Genomic DNA, 16,592 nt, shown 5'->3' with positions numbered 1-16,592 from the left:
CGTCCCTGTTGGAACATATGGCATGTCTCATCTAAAATTGTTTGAAGTGCATGTAGTATTGTCACACAAGAGAATCACACAATATAGTTAGAGATATGAAGACTTTGATCCTTTGGGGTGGCACATATGTATTGTCATTATGTATGGACTAACAGATCAAGCGAGGATGGTACTGCGTATGTTAGAACTTAGAAGTACCTGTGGCTTTAATTCTTTCGGGTAAATAGTTGAGTGTCATTGGAACACCCTGCAAACAACATTAACCTATGGAATCAATGTTCCATTAAATATTCAATATTAGTAGCTTAGAAATGGTTATCGAGGAAGAAAAAAATGTTAGCTCGTTATATATAGTCTGAACTGATTTAAAAATGTAGTAATTGTGGTTCACTAAATTTCTTACCAATATTGAAATCTTCAATGGAGAGATTTTTTTGCTAGTTGACCAATCACTAGTACAGATCCTTCTATCTGTGACGGGCTCTAATATGCTTAGAAATAGCGGGCCGTCACAAGGAAGTCATCTCAATCGGGCCGAAAAGTGTCCGATTGAGATATGGTCGCACAGACATGTTAGATGGGAATAAAACTTAAGCCCGTCACGGATGACACCTATCAATGACGGGCCACAACTTTAGGCCCGTTTGAGATAACATTCCATATCTCAAACGGGCCTCAAGTTGTGGCCCGTCACAAATGACCATCATCTGTGACGTGCACCAACTTAAGGCCCGTTTGAGATAACAACTAGGCCTGTCACAGATGACTCATCAGTGACGGGCTATATACTTAATCTCTATCGGGCATTAACTAAAGGCCGTCACCGATGACTATTTTTCCATTTTTCATATGAAATGTTTATATTTGTAAGTTGACTATAGCAAAATAATTTTACGGGTAGTAAATAATTTCAAATGAAAAAAATATCAACAACAAAGTTGTATAACTTATCAATATTTACAATTTTAGTTTGGTCATTTTTCAATATAACATTTTTTTTGAACAGTTTGAATTTGAATTTAAAAATATGACAACTTCAAACAACATTTTCAAATACTAAATGGTTTTTTTCCCTTTTTGATTGGACATGTTTGTTTTTTTTTCTCACACGGTTTTTTTCGCCGGCGGATTTTTTTCGTTTGTTTCGTCCGTTTTTTTTATCGGACAGAGTTTTTTTTTCTTTTTTTGCCCAGTTTCTTTCGCACGGTTTTTTTCGCCCACGGTTTTTTTACGGACGATGGAAGCACCTCTTATTTTTTAAGTAGTAGAGATTATTGTTATATGGTTTAGCTAAGGTGAAATTGATGGTGTTAAATTCGCTTGGATATATATTTTGTTAGAAAATCATGAGCTGTAATTAGGAGTTCAATCATCTCAAGTTAGCATGTGAGTTTTTTAAAAGATATATTTTATACGATTCCTTCTGTATTTTCAAAAACGAACGAACTTAAAAACTGACTCAAATACAGATTTGTGTTTCCAAAAACGAACGAAGTTAAAAACCGACTCATACACGGATGATGTAACAAAGTACCGGCAAAAACATTTTCAATTTTTATAATAGTAGAGATGAAGATGTTTTTGTCAGTACTTTGGTATGTCATTCGTGTTTGAGTCAGTTTTTTAAGTTTATTCGTTTTTGAAATTACATATTCATATTTGATTTGGTCTTTAAATTCGTTCGCTTTTAGAACTATTATAAAAATTGAAAATGTTTTTGCCGGTATTTGGTATGTCATCCGTGTTTGAGTCAGTTCGTTTTTCGAATTACATATTCGTATTTGAGTCGGTTATTAAATTTGTTCGCGTTTATAAAAATGGAAGGAGTCGTGTAAGAAATATCTTTAAAAAAAACTCGGCTAACTTGTAAAAATAATATCCAAGCGAATTCCTATAATGAATTTTACTTTAGCTAAACCGTATAAAAATAATAAGATTAAGATAGTCTTCACATGTTGTAATGCACAGATATTTTTTCTATTGTATATATATATGTGTAAACTTTTTATATACTTTGCATATGTACATAAACACACGTACATACGTACATGACGACTATTGGAGAAGGGGGCGTATCAGCCTCCCCCGGTCGGTAAGGACATGCTCCGGTGCCTGAGTTGAGTTGGGTTTTTGTGTTGGTTTTCTACTAATTATTAACCGTATGGTTGTATAATAAACTAGGTCAACTCGTTTTTCTTATTAATCCTATCTTACTATAAAGTTATCCCCCACTAATTCCTTAAGCTTAACATACAAAGATGCCACATCATCATCCACTAACAATCATCACATTTAAACATCATGCAAACATGTTATATCTTTATAGTTTTTATAATTTAAGAGCTTTTCAAATACAAACATGTTAAATTATCATTCAATATAATTCACATAATATTTCAATGTGTATCTTTATTATGTTTTATGATATCCTATATAATTATATAGTTCATCCTCACTTAGTTAGTGCTTAAATGATTAATTTATGGTACAAATTATATTTTTTCTTTTTTTCCTCTAATTAAGTCATATCATATCAATTGTTTTTAGCCTTTAGATGATTAATCTACGGTCCAATAAATCTCCCTACTTTTTTTTCTTCCATAAAGTCTACCACCTTACTGTTTACGTTTGAATCACCATTCTACATACTAATTAAATTTAAATTATCATAATCCACATTAATTTACTTAATCTGATGTTATCTAGCTTATCTTACATGTTATTTTTTTATTATTATCATGTTAAATTCCCACAGCAATACGCGAGGTTTCACCTGGTATAAAACAAACTCCATGCCCTTCTCGAGGTTTACGTTGAAAGAAAAACAATATTGCAACCTGGCATAAACAGTGTTGTATAGCCCTAACAAAATGGCAGTACGACCGTATCACCGTAATACATGGATCTCATCTCACGCTCCTACAATAATGTTTACATCGTCTCTTTTGATGGCAGCTTCACCAGCCACTACCAACTACCAACTTTTTTTAAGGAATAAAAATAACATGTGATGTTCGAGGACCCACATGTTAATTACTCTTACCAACTCTATTTTCTTTTAGAAACATGGTACAAACACAGGCGCTCACAACGTGCGCACACTCACCCCTATGAACGCACACACGCACTCTACCCCTATAAACACCTCTGAAAGACTGGGCCGGCATATATTGAGATTGACGAAGTTACCACAGGCGTCTCGCTGTCGACGGGTATATCGCCTACCACTCAACTCTATTTTTTGTGGAAAGGGAAAAAGAGTGGAGCCCAAAAGATCCACATGTGAGTAATAACAAATATGTACAATAATTAAAAATGGTAATATCATGTTAATGATAATTAAAATCCCAATACAACACATGGACTATTAATATGCTATTAAACAATAATTCAGCAAACATGAAATGTCCACTAGCCCTAAATCATAGTCGAATCCGCTACACTAGTGACAGGTCTATTTAGTAGAGCTTCAACTCTTAAATTTAACTTCAGGAGTTGGGTTTGGAGTAGAGTTGTGGAGCAGTCTAAATTCAGCTCCACCTCTCTAGTTCATTTTGTGAGAGCGCCCCACCTAGCTCCACTCCCATTTTAGGTGAACTGTCTGGCTGGACTGGAGCTGTGACAAACAGGTCCTTAGAGCCGTCCATCCTAACAGTACCGTGAAATTAGCCACCTGATACAGTTAGAATAGTGAGTACAGGAAGAACACGAAAAATAAATTGAAATAATCTTTTTTGGGCGTGGGGTAGGAGTGACTACTGGTAGAAGCATTTCTCGATAGCCTCCTCCACAGGAAGATATATTGATTGAGTATTGCAGTTCTCAGCCTTGACTATTGTTACCTCCACTGTTTTCGCAATATTTTCCACCAAGACTTCAAACAACTAAAGCCAAGACAAAAAAAAAAGGGGCATGAGTGCAGACTGCAAGGTGAAAGAAATAACATATCTGGTCACATTTCAACAAAACTAGTAAACGCCAAGAGATAAATGAGTGGTAAATGTCACACCTATAAGTTGCTCTATAATAATAAAGATACTTTGGTACCTGTAAATTCGTAGTAACACGTTTCCCATTGCATCGAATAATAAGGTCTTTTTCTTGTAACCCTGCTGATAAAAGCTCCCGAGATACCTGGTTGAAAATTAGTACCAAAGATGACAATTACAGAATAACTATGAAATGCAGCACTTATATTGTTTATTGAGAGAGTGCATTTATACCATCTCAACAAGAATCCCATCCAAGCCTTCATGCAAAGAAGTTGGAACATCCACCCAACGTGAAGACCGTGCAACATGCAAATTGTACCCCACAAAACTAATCATTGGACGACAATACTTCCTGTAAAAGAACATGGCGATAAACAAGATAATTAAATGCCACTAAATTTCTACCAAACTACAAATTGTCAAATGTTACAAGAGTTTCCCCGTGATAAAGTAGCACAAAACATGCATAATACCATAAATAACATCGGCAAATGGCTAAGTCAACTTTAGCACCAGTTAAATACGTAGTTTCTCAATTTATTCAAACTAAGCACTTATCTTCACCTAACAGATTGTTCTGAGAAGACTCGGCTACAGATACTCTACTCTGAACATCGTCAGAACAACAAAGTAATTCTTTATTATAACATTCACCACACTGTATACTTAAGAAACTTGAATTCTACTCTTTCGAGTAGATTATTGGTAATACAGGAACTGTTACGTCATTAATATCATTGTTCTTGTCATCGAATTGTTTTGTAAAGGCCTAGTTGTTCCTGTCATCAAATTGTTTTGTATATGAGGCATAAGCTTATCTTAGAAGTGTTGCATTTCAACCATTGAGCACCTTCATGACAGTACATACTCAATTACTCATTGTTGGGAAGAAGCTATTTTCCAGGCAGTTCTTTGTTCTTTTTCACTTAAGTGTACTCACTAACTAGTAGTCTTCACGGATAGTATTTTTCCAGTTCGTTCATGTTTCTTAAACATTATGCCTTAGGCACTGTTATGCCTTCTCCCAGTTCCAGTGAAGTACATTTGCAGATAACAATTATATCATCTTTCCTGTGCTTTCCAAGAAATAAGAATAGTAAATAGCAGTAAGGCCAACACAAATAACTCTCTAAAGGACTGGTCAAGATGGTCCCCATGATGCTTCTCATCAACCCTTTGATGCCACAGGCCTTACCTGCATTCTTTATGAAGGTATGTGGATCTACATCACAGGGACAGTATCAAATATGCCACAGAATAATAATATATGACTATCAATTGACTCATTCAGTCCAGACGCTCCTGGGACCCCACGACTCCCTGACCCCAGCAGTCTAGCAACCCCACAACTCCCCAACCCCAGTGCTCCCCCGAATTGCTCATACCACCGCTGCCAGCAACGGCGGTGGTGCCTCTCTTCCCCCAGCTCTTCTCTTTTCTCCTGTCCCCTTTACCCCTTTCTCCAGATCCAGATCTGGATGCTTTCTGGCAGAGCTCTGTGAGGAGGCCAGTCAACCAGTGGCCGCTTGGCGGCGACGTGGCGCATAGGGTCCAATGCCGCAGCGTGGCAGCATGCTGGCAAGGCCATGGTGGCTGTGTACATGGAAGGCGGCGGCACGTAATGGCAGGGCACTTGGCCTGATTTGGCTCGTTGTCAGCTGGCCGTGCGAATTCATTAAGCTGACGCTTCCATTTCCCTGCTCCACGCTTATGTCTGCTTGCACTTTGATGCTCTTAGCAATAGAAGGGAATGGAAGATGTACTCCGCATAGAAGAAGTTCCAGAAGGAGAAGGGCCTAGTGCCTTCCTAGTTCAAGGACTATGTTGTGCAGCCTTTCTTTCGGCAAGTGGGACTGGCAGCAGCAGGTTCATCAAGCCTGCTGGATCCCGCAGCCTCCCCCGCCTCGCTGTCGCTGGTGGCTGGCTGCGGCAGGGCAACAGGAAGGGCTAGTTTCATTCTTCCCCTTGTCACGTCCACTGGTGGATCTGGCAACGACAGGCAGGTGGCGGTTGGGTGGGCTAGATCCACTTCTCCCCTCCCTCCTTATGTTTGGCCGCCTAAGGCCTTGTTTGGTTACGCTTGGATTCAATCCGGTCCGGGAATAACAAGTATAGTAAGAAATTTATGATAGATACAATGAGAGACCAGGATTTATTCCAGGCCAGGAACCAATTTACTCATGATAGGGACAATAAGAGACCGGGATTAGTTCCACACCTCTTGACTAGTGGATTAATTCCCGGTCTCTTATTTTCCATATCATGAGTAAATTGGTTCCCGGCCCGGAATAAATCATGGTCTTATTGTATCTATCATAAATTTCTTACTATACTTGTCATTCCTAGTCCGGATTGAATCCAAGCGTAACCGAACAGGGCCTAAGGTGGGGAACTCCACGGGAGGCAGCGTGTTTCAATTGATGGGTGGGATGTACTAAGGGAGTGTAGATCAAGCTACTTCTCAAGACTGCCTCAGTGCGGTTTTTGTTCAACAGGGTTCAGCAAGCAGCAAATTGCATATTTTTGGCAGAGCGATTTTGACATCAAAGTTTCTAAGCAAAAAAGTGATGTAATGGGTTGGTGTTGCACCAAGGATAGAGCAAGTTTGAAGCAAGGACATAGAAGAAGATCTGAAGCTTAATCTTTTAGCTTTTCTTTTATTTTCAGTTATGAGGTTTAGGGTCTAAATATCCTAATTATAACTTTTGGCTATGTGTATGGATATAGAGGCCAGATTTATATACATATGTACTATTATAAAAATTGAAAATGTTTTTGCCGGTATTTTGGTATGTCATCCGTGTATAAGTCAGTTTTTAAGTTCGTTTGCTTTTGGAAATACATATCCGTATTTGAGTCGGTTTTTAAGATTATTCACTTTTGATAATACAGAAGGAATCATATAAGAAATCCGTTTAAAAAAACTCGCATGCTAACTTGAGACGATCGGACTCCTAACTGCAGCTCATGATTTTCTAAAAAAATATATATCCAAGCGAACTCCCATAGTGAATTTCATCTTAACTAAACCATATAACAATAATAAGATTAAAATAGACTTCACCCGTTGCAACGCACGGGCATTTTTTCTAGTTATCTAAAAAAAAATATGCTGCAATTATTAGTCTTCTCAGGTCCCATTCAGGTAATTTGGTGTTTCAGCATAACCACTGAAAGATAAATTGGCTTGAAGTGTGCTTATAGCAGAAATTCTGTCAACTAGTATACTAATTTTAAATAGGCCCTGCCACTGCCTCACTAGTCTTAGCTGAATTACATACTAAAGGAGCGCCTAGTGCCTTTAATCATGTACAGAAACTTAAACTATATATACAGGAAATCATGCATAAGATAAAACAATAAACAAGCATGTAGGACCTTAGTTTTGATATGAATGGTGGTCTGAAGACGAATTTTTCAGTCCAATATTTCCAGTTTTAAAGTTCAAAAATCATCTGAATATATGCTCAGCCATTTCCTTAAAGGGAAAAGAGGAGGAAAGAAGGTTGGCATCATGGCATGTAGCACCATCACACAGCACTGCAGAGTTTATGCAGTACTCCTTAAATTGCATCACTCATCCTGCATCTAAATTGATAGTCTCATACACATGCACACACAAGTAAACAGGAACGACATCTCATCCAGCATGTATGAGCCGCTGACCCCAGTCAAACATCAGTTAAGAAGATCATCATTAATTTAAAGCATAAAGCATACCCGGTTGTTTTGAAATAGTCCCACCATTTCAAAATGATGTTAGACGGCAAGAAAGGAGTAAAACTCATACTATGGAAAAGCATTCCAATGACATTCCCCTTTTTGTTTATAGCTGGGCCTCCTATTGCAGTCTATAAGGAAACAACAAAACAACCGTATTATGCAATGAACAGGATAATATACTAATATATTTGAAGAAACTAAAAATATACTTACAAATGTGTTTATAAATGTTGCTCTCAGCATTTCTTGACAAATCTTAGGTAGATCAGCCCAACGTTCAACACTAGTAATAAAGAAGGGGATAAGAAAAATAGATTGTTTCAATGATAATGTCTTTAACCTTATCTATAGTAGTCGACTATATATAAAGAAAATACTAGTAATTATTCTTCCAACCCACCAGTTTGTTTACTATTTTGTTTGCAATTCATGTTTTTTAAGTCTTGCCTATATTCTCCATTCCTACTTTACAAGATATATACAAGGGGAGAATTATTCATCCAACAGACCAAAACTTGTTTTACCGTTTTGTTTGCAATTCAGTATGTTCCTTTAAGTATTGACCACTTCTTATATATTCGTTCTTTATAAGATCATATTTAAGATAAATTATGCCTATTCCAACTACAATGTTGGTGTTTAGTCCATAGCCACAGTTATCACCCTTTTGGCAAGTATGTTTGATCAACTTAGACTAGTGTTTGGTTTGCTATCACCCTTTTGGTAGGCAACTAAATCTTAGCTTAATGCTCAACTTGTTATAAACACAACTCCTTGTCAAATTCTGATTAACTTGTGCCAAGGATTTCTTAGCCACAAAAAGGTGGTATGCCACAACTTAGCACAAAAGGTTTGGCATGCAACCAAACAACCACTGATTTTGTGACATGTAAAAATTAACTGAAATATGAATTTACATAAAGATCATGATAAGAAACTAGTTAGCTGTTATAGTACCTGTAAATTCCACGATTCGCTTGAAGCCCAAAGGGCTCCTGAGATTGTCGACCAAGTCCAATAATTGTATCACCAGGGCAAAGCTTGTAACGGGTTGAGTGAGGCTGCAGCATTGCTATACCATGATAGGCATCCCTTGCAGTTCTGCTCTCATTGATTTCCACAAACTTCATGGTTTTGACAACACGGTCAAATAAAACAGACAAGACCAACAAATTCCAGTGATGATCACATGCTATTATGGTAGCATCGTAAGAGACACCATCAAATAGATAGATATTTATCTACAATAAATTATGTATCAAAGTTTAGTAACAGAAAACTAAACAGATGTGAATTAATAAAAAAAATGTTACCTTTTCAACGTCAGGGAAAGCAGGATCATGAATGTTTACAGTTGCAGATGAAATTATTGTCCCAATCATACTAGATTTATCAAAGTCTATAATAAATCCCGAAGCTTTATACAGTCGATCACCATCAACTACAAGACATAATATATTCATATATTAGGGGAAAAATAACACGCAAAAAAATGAAACCTACTTGGTTGCATCATAAAGTCTTATCATTAACAGTTTAAAGTTTTCAGGCCAAGTATCTCGTTGAAAAGGTGTAATCTTTGTCAAAAAGTTTAATTTCAATGTGTACAACATAGAAGAGCTTAACAGTTCTTATGAAGAATCAAGCATCATATCCGACAGTTAACAAATGTGTAGTCTTTTTTTGTCCAACTTGGTCAAAAGTTCAAAATATAAATCCTTTTGGCAAATCGAAGTTCATTGCAGGCTAGGGAATAATAATAATAATGATGTAATATTTAAGAGTTAAGATTGTATTACAGTTCCTGAGGTGGCATCAACAAGTTTGTACGAGAAGAGAGAGAGAGAGAGAGAGAGAGAGAGAACGAACCGTCAAAGGAGACGACGCTGACGACCGCCTGGGAGACCCGCGCCACGACCTTCCTAGTTTCTGCGTCTATGGGCAGGTTAGCCTCTCGAGGTATCACCAACACTTGATCCTCTAATTTCAATCAGGGGATTAGTAATTTTAGTCCCGGTGACGACCATCAAGCAGGCTACCTGGGCGGCAGGAGCAGTGGAGGAGAGGGATTTGGGCAGGGAGATTCCAGGGGTGCTTCGTGGGTCGATCGCCCTCTGCTTCGCCGGCGGCTCGCCGGTGTCTGCATCCCTCGCTGACATCTCCGCGCAGTGTGCAGTGCAGGCAACAACAATCAAGTGCAACAGGGGCGGACGGATCTAACGCGGGACACGAACGGATGGATCTAACGCGGGATAGATATCGGCGCCGGCGGCGGGCGAACTCGCAAGGAGGGGCGAGACGGGTGGTGGGAGGACGCCGAGCCGAGGGGACGGGAAGACAAAGGCCTTCGTTTGGGTCGATACGATGCCTACCAAAACCCCCACACCCAAAAATCTCATCTACTCCCACCGTCTCAAATAAACCAATTTACCATACAGAATAATATAATTGTGTTGGGGATACATAAACTTATTATTAGATGGGTGTAATTTAATACATAAACTTATAAAATGTCTGTTTTGGTGCACAAACTTATCTAATTCGTGAAAACCATGACTACAAAGGCTTAACAAGGTTAATTTTAACTAACTTAGCTCTATTCTTATAAAAATTGAAGATGTTTTTGCCAGTACTTTGGTACGTCATCCGTGCATAAGTCGGTTTTAAGTTTGTGTGTTTTTGGAAATACCGACTAAGTTGGTTTGTTTTTGGAAATATATAAGGAATCGTATAAGAAATCTCTTTAAAAAACTCATAACGATCAGACTCCTAGACTCCTAATTGAAGCTCATGATTTTTTAAAATAATATATTCAAACGAGTTTACACAATAGATTTCACCTTAACTAAAATGTATAACAATAATAAGATTAAAATAGCTTTCACCAGTTGCAACGCACGGGCTTTTTTTTCTAGTATTGATTAAAATGTGATGTGCACGTATGCATAAGACGTGCTATATTTATAAATGAGGAATTTCATAAATTTTCTTACTGTCGACGGGGATACTCTTATTAAATGATGTATAAGTAAGATTGAAAGGATGATCGAGCGTAAAATAGGAAGAAATTTGGATGATAAGTGTGTCAAAGTTTGATGTCGCGATTCCGGTATTTGCATAGTATGGGGATCGTTGGTACTAGGGTATACGCGAGACTGAGGTAAAAGAGATGGAGACGGGGATTTTTATACAGGTTCGGGCCCCTGAATTGTCAGGTAATAACCCTACATCCTGTTAGCCGAAGCCGGTATTGCTCTTATTCACCATAATCACACTAGTACAATGTTTGGGGTAGCCTATCTAACTGTTGTCGACTTGGCGGTCTGTAGTTCTGACTCGTAGTCGACAACAGGGTAGTCTTCCTCCTTGAATCCGTGCCCGGCGAGATCAGAGACAATGCTATGTCTCTCTTGACTGTATCTGGAGACACCGTAGGGGACTAGCCGTGCTTATCCCTGAAGTCGATATCTGGCGTCTTGTCTTGGCGTATGTTGGCTTGTATTAGCTTGTGGTGTCTATGTTGATTGTGTGTTGATTGTTTGTGTCCCCTCTCCTCCTAGGGGGCCTTATATTTATACCCATAGGTGTCCCCTTGTTCAAGTAGAACTAGGGAAACCAATATGGATACAATCCGAGTAGTCCTTGTCGTTTCCATATAGAACTCTGGTTGTCTTTCCTTATCCGGAACTCCTCCTATATCTGCAGGCTGTTTCCGTATAGGACATGGTATTTGAAAAACATGCGCGTAGAAAACGAGGAAAGTGCGTTGAGAAAGTTGGAGAAAGAACTCAGCCTACACTATTCAACTATTTTAAGACAAATTTAAGTTATAGAAATATAATTATTATGGGACAAAGGTATTAGTGTATTATGTTCACGATACCCTATTTTAGATGCGGTCTATTATACTTCTCTCTCCATCTCTCCATGACATGTGACTTTTCACGATCTAAAAGCGTTGATTTGATAATTAACACTGTTTGAAATCTAGTTAAGATAGTTACACATGTTATTCTCAAAATTCACAACGGGAAAAGGCGTCAAATTATTAAATTTCTCCCTCGCGACGCCGTTTCGGACTACTTGCGTGGTGCGCCTCCCATATCACTGTAGCAACAGTGGTGCGCCTCACATATCACATATCCCATCCCTACCGCAAATCGAGCTTCGCAGGTACAATAACAGGAGCTGTAAACATATTTTAAGGAGATGAATGAGGAGAGAGAAGAGAAGAGGGCTACAGATTAGTCAGCTGTAGCACGGACTCCAAAACGCAGTGTGTATATGACATGTGGTACTAGGTATTAATAGTGTACTACTCCGTAGCATGTATTTATTGTATGAATGAGCTATTAGATTGACTATAGATAAATTGGAGCTTGTAGTTGACTGTAGTATTAAACTTGCTCTAATAGTTAATACTTTGATTGATCGTGCATTAATTCCGTCTTGACTTATACGGTGTTTAGCAATTTAAAAAAAGTACTCATTGTAAATAAGAGATTTATTAAAGCCAAACTCGGAGGCAGCTGGCCTACAAACGCTTTTTTTTTCTTCTCAGCGTGTACTCCCTCCGTCAAAAAAAAAAAAAGATAAACCCTGGGTTTCCGTATCCAACATTTGATCGTTCGTCTTATTTAAAAAAATATGAAAAAAATTAAAAAGACAAGTCACGTATAAAGTATTAATCATGTTTTATCATCTAACAACAATGAAAATACTAATTATAAAAAAATTTCTCATAAGATGGACAGTCAAACGTTGGACACTGCAATCTAGGGTTTGTCTTTTTTTGGGACGGAGGGAGTATGTCTCACCGTGGCTGGCTTTCATGAAGTGGTGACGGTAGATATATACATAGCATCTCACTTACACTTTCATCATCATTTTGTGCGTTTTCCAGAGCAGGAAGATTTACGTTCTTCCTATTTGACCCCAAACCGATCGATCTAGCCATGAGCAAGTTGAAGAGAGCTAAAATGATTAATCGAGTGATATGGTTGAAGGGACAAGGTAAGGTAATTTTATAAGTTGGTTCCACTTTGACTTAACTAGGAAGATGATACTAATGAAGTGTGCATAACACTAATGGGTTACATAGGTACATCTTAATTGAGCTAGGTTATCACTCTAGTAGGATGCATAATAATAAAAAGATGAACAGGTCAGCGATTAAACTAGGAAAAAAATACCCTTGCAATGCTAAAACTCAGTGCGGAGGTTGGGGATTGATCCCTATGTGAACCGCTGGACTCTAGCCGGCTTAATGCCTTTCTAGCTTTACATGCTACTAAAGTAATTATGCACATGCAATACATGTATTTGAAAAAAAATAAACTAAACATGCTATATATAGGAGCCCTTTTTTTTAAAAAAGTGTATTATCATACATGTTACTCCAATATGTTTACTTGGATCTTCATGCAAAAGCACAACAAAATATTATATGTCATACCACACGATAATGATCTACCAACAACAAATACTACTGTTAGGAATGACCTCAACCAACAACCGGAACACAACAGTATAAGAGTGGAATTCCTTTTATCGCCCTCGCAAACAATAAATCATTTTTGTCGGCCGTAGAACACCCAAACAAGTACACTTGCAGGCATACTGTGGTTCATAATTTTGTTTGATTTGTCTTAAGAGTACAATTCCTTTTACTGGTCAAGCGCAGGAAGCATAGGCAGAATCAGACAATGGCATTGCTTTACGTTTATTACCAACTAAATAAAAAATTAAACCATGAAGTGAACATAACAAAAATAATAGACACAAACCTCTGCTAAGTGAAGTTCGTAAACATAATAAAATGTAAAGCGTGAAACAACAAGAATTAGTGTTGAACTGGTAAGAGAGTGAGTAATCAATCATACTCTTTTAATTAGCATCAAAACTCACAAGTATTTAAGATAATAACATCAGAAACATGTCACTCTAAATATTTGAATATTTGATCATCACATACTTCAACAATGTACCAACACTAGAATTTCCATGATTTTTTCTCGAATACGCAAGAGAACTACGTATCACTGTAATAAGAAGAAGTATACGGATATTTACAACACCCCCACACACCCAAGCACCATAAACTAAAAGAAAATAAATGCAACAGATACAGGTTTAGGCCACAACCAACACCACCAAATTACACACATCTCTAGTTAGCAGCCACAACCAGCTGACAGCTGAGCCAACCTCCTATGCTCCTTAACACCATAAGTATCCTTCCTCCAGAATTTGTACGTAAGGGGAAGAAGCTCCATTGAGTACGTAGTAATTTCGATGTTTCCACAAGAACCAAGCACCCAGTGTGATCAGCGACTCCGGCGGCACCCGGAATATTCTATGAATTTGTCCTGAGCAAAAAGGAAGGATACTCCAACAGTAAGAACAACAGATATTCTTGTTGGGAAAGCCTAACTGCTGCGGTACAAGTTTATATTTCAGAGACAGCAAAAGGTGATAATCGTGTTGCAGTGGTTGATTTCCAACATTTAATTTACTTCTATCTGCTGCATCCTGTGGGCACTCTTAGCAAGTACTTCTAAAATCGGACATGTCGACTGCTTTGTAGGATCGAATCACAAGAACTAAGCCAACCAGAGGGGGGTGAATGGTTGGTATACCCAAAAACTGAAAACTTTTAGCGAAAATAAAAGTTACCCTCGAACTCGATGGAGATCGGTCTGACCGGAGTAGATTAGCCGGTCTGACCGAAGCGTAGCCGCCGGTCTGACCGGTGTTGATCTACCGGTCTAACCGCCGAGATCGCCTGCCGCCAGCTGTCGCCGCCGCCGGTCTGACCGTCGTGTTCCCGCCGGTCTGACCTCCGCTTGCCGCCGGTCTGACTGCCGGTAGATCACCGGTTAGACCGCCGAAACCCGGTAAACACAAATCGAAGAACTCTTAAAGTGGATGACAACTTTATTGCTTCTCTCTGTGTTTACAAAGTGCACCAACAGCACTCCTTACAAAAATCTCGACTAAACTCGAAACCCTAACTAAACTAGCTCTCAAAAGCTATAAAAAAACGATACCGGGAAGCCTCACGCTCCCCCTCTATTTATACATGAGGTAGGCAGCCTAAAGCCACGAACCAAACTCATACTAAGAGTCCTAAACACCTTAGAAAACCCTCTAGTACAAGAAATAAACTTTACACAACCAATCATACCAAATTTGGACTCCTTCCAAATTCGACTCCGCATCCCATACGCACACAATACCTCCATCATATGCCATATGGAATCTCCATCAACCACGTGCATCAACTCTAGCCTTAGTATCCCGCATGATATCTGACCACTGCGGACATCGTCTTACCACCAAGCCGACTCCCGGTCCATCACCGCAAATACTCTCCCGAGGCATCGAGTCACCTACACATGAAACAAACAAAGAAACCATATTCCGAGACCAAATCCAAAAATTTTCACATTACTTCTCCCCCTTTTGACAATGATTTCATCAAGCATAAAAATTATGTTCATTAATGTTCAAGAGCTTAGCTTACATATAGCATATCAAGTCATGTGTTGTAATAGAAAGAAGATAAACCCATCTATAACAGAACAAGCATGCATTAAAGTATAACCATGAACCAAAGATTTTACAATTAAGCTTGAATCAACAATCAAAAATCATGATTTCATACGATTTATAATGCAACATCTTAACAAGCACATAGATTGAAGAATAAACACTAAACACATATACCTATTGCATTTATCACTCTTTCTCAAATAACCTTTAGCACAAAATAACAAAGAGAATTTTTAACTTTTTCTTTTCTTGAGCTTTTTTGCTCATATTTTTCTGTTTTTTATATTCCGGGTACGTCCCTGTCGTCAAGACTGTTTCCAGGGATTTGGCACCCATTATTTTGCTCACATCGAATACGTCCTTGTCGTCAAGACTATTTCCAAGGATTTGGTATTCTTTTTTTTTCATATTTTTATTCTCTTTTTCACAATGAGCAATTAAAGCTATTTAAGGAATAACAATTCAATAAAGCATATATATAGAGAATTTATAAATCAAACCATATGCTAGCATCAACATTGCATATTTTCTTAATTCAAGTATAGAATTTAAGTGTCATGCATCATCTCCCTTAAGAGTAAAATCTAAATCTCATGAAAAGACTATAATACATACAAGCTATGCTAGAGACAAATAGACCTTCAAAGTATTGCTAGCATGCACAAGAAAATACCATATGTATAGAACAAAGCTCTCTTTTTGCTATTTTTTTCATTGTCATATTTTTGCTTGATAAAACCATGAGGTACAAACTCCCCCCCTCAAATCATGCCAAAAGAAAGTCATAAAAAGCACTAACTCCCCCTCAAGATAACCTCCAATTCTCCCCGAACAAAAATCAAGAAGAAATCAAAGATTTTGAAAAAGATATCCAATTGCAAATGATATCACCAAAGTTCTCATGAATCGACATATATCCACTTGTATTAACAAAAATTACTACCTCAAACACTAGCATATGAAAAGCTAATAATCGAGAGAGTAGAACCAAAAATATGTCAATCCAAAAGTAAATTGATGTTACCATAAAAAGCAATCGTCATCTCAACGTTGAATGCACATGGGGAGTATGCCGCCAAAAATTACGAACGAGAAGATGTCGAGGCCTCCGTGTTGGGGTTAGAAATAAGAAATTTTGGAATCCAACACTGAGTCACACGACCAGTAAAACCAGTAGGTACATATGCACTGACAAAATCAGAATCAGACTTACCTGAAAAATTATCTTTTCGCTTCACAAAAGACCGATTTGAATTTCGCACAAAATTACCCCGAGGCCGGTCTGACCGCCGCTGTGCCTGCGGTCTGACCGGGCCTAGCAAC

At 38.1% G+C, this 16,592-nt stretch overlaps 1 pseudogene; it reads right to left on the bottom strand.

The window, feature by feature from the left end:
• Positions 1 to 3,229: 3,229 nt before the first annotated feature.
• On the bottom strand, positions 3,230 to 10,062 carry LOC127765900 (uncharacterized; annotated as a pseudogene).
• Between the last annotated feature and the right edge of the window lie 6,530 nt (positions 10,063 to 16,592).

The sequence above is a fragment of the Oryza glaberrima genome, chromosome 3 (genome assembly GCF_000147395.1).
Source record: "Oryza glaberrima chromosome 3, OglaRS2, whole genome shotgun sequence".
NCBI classification, from domain to species: domain Eukaryota; kingdom Viridiplantae; phylum Streptophyta; class Magnoliopsida; order Poales; family Poaceae; genus Oryza; species Oryza glaberrima.
Note: the sequence above shows the minus strand (reverse complement) of the source record. Positions and strands in the feature narration are given on the sequence as shown.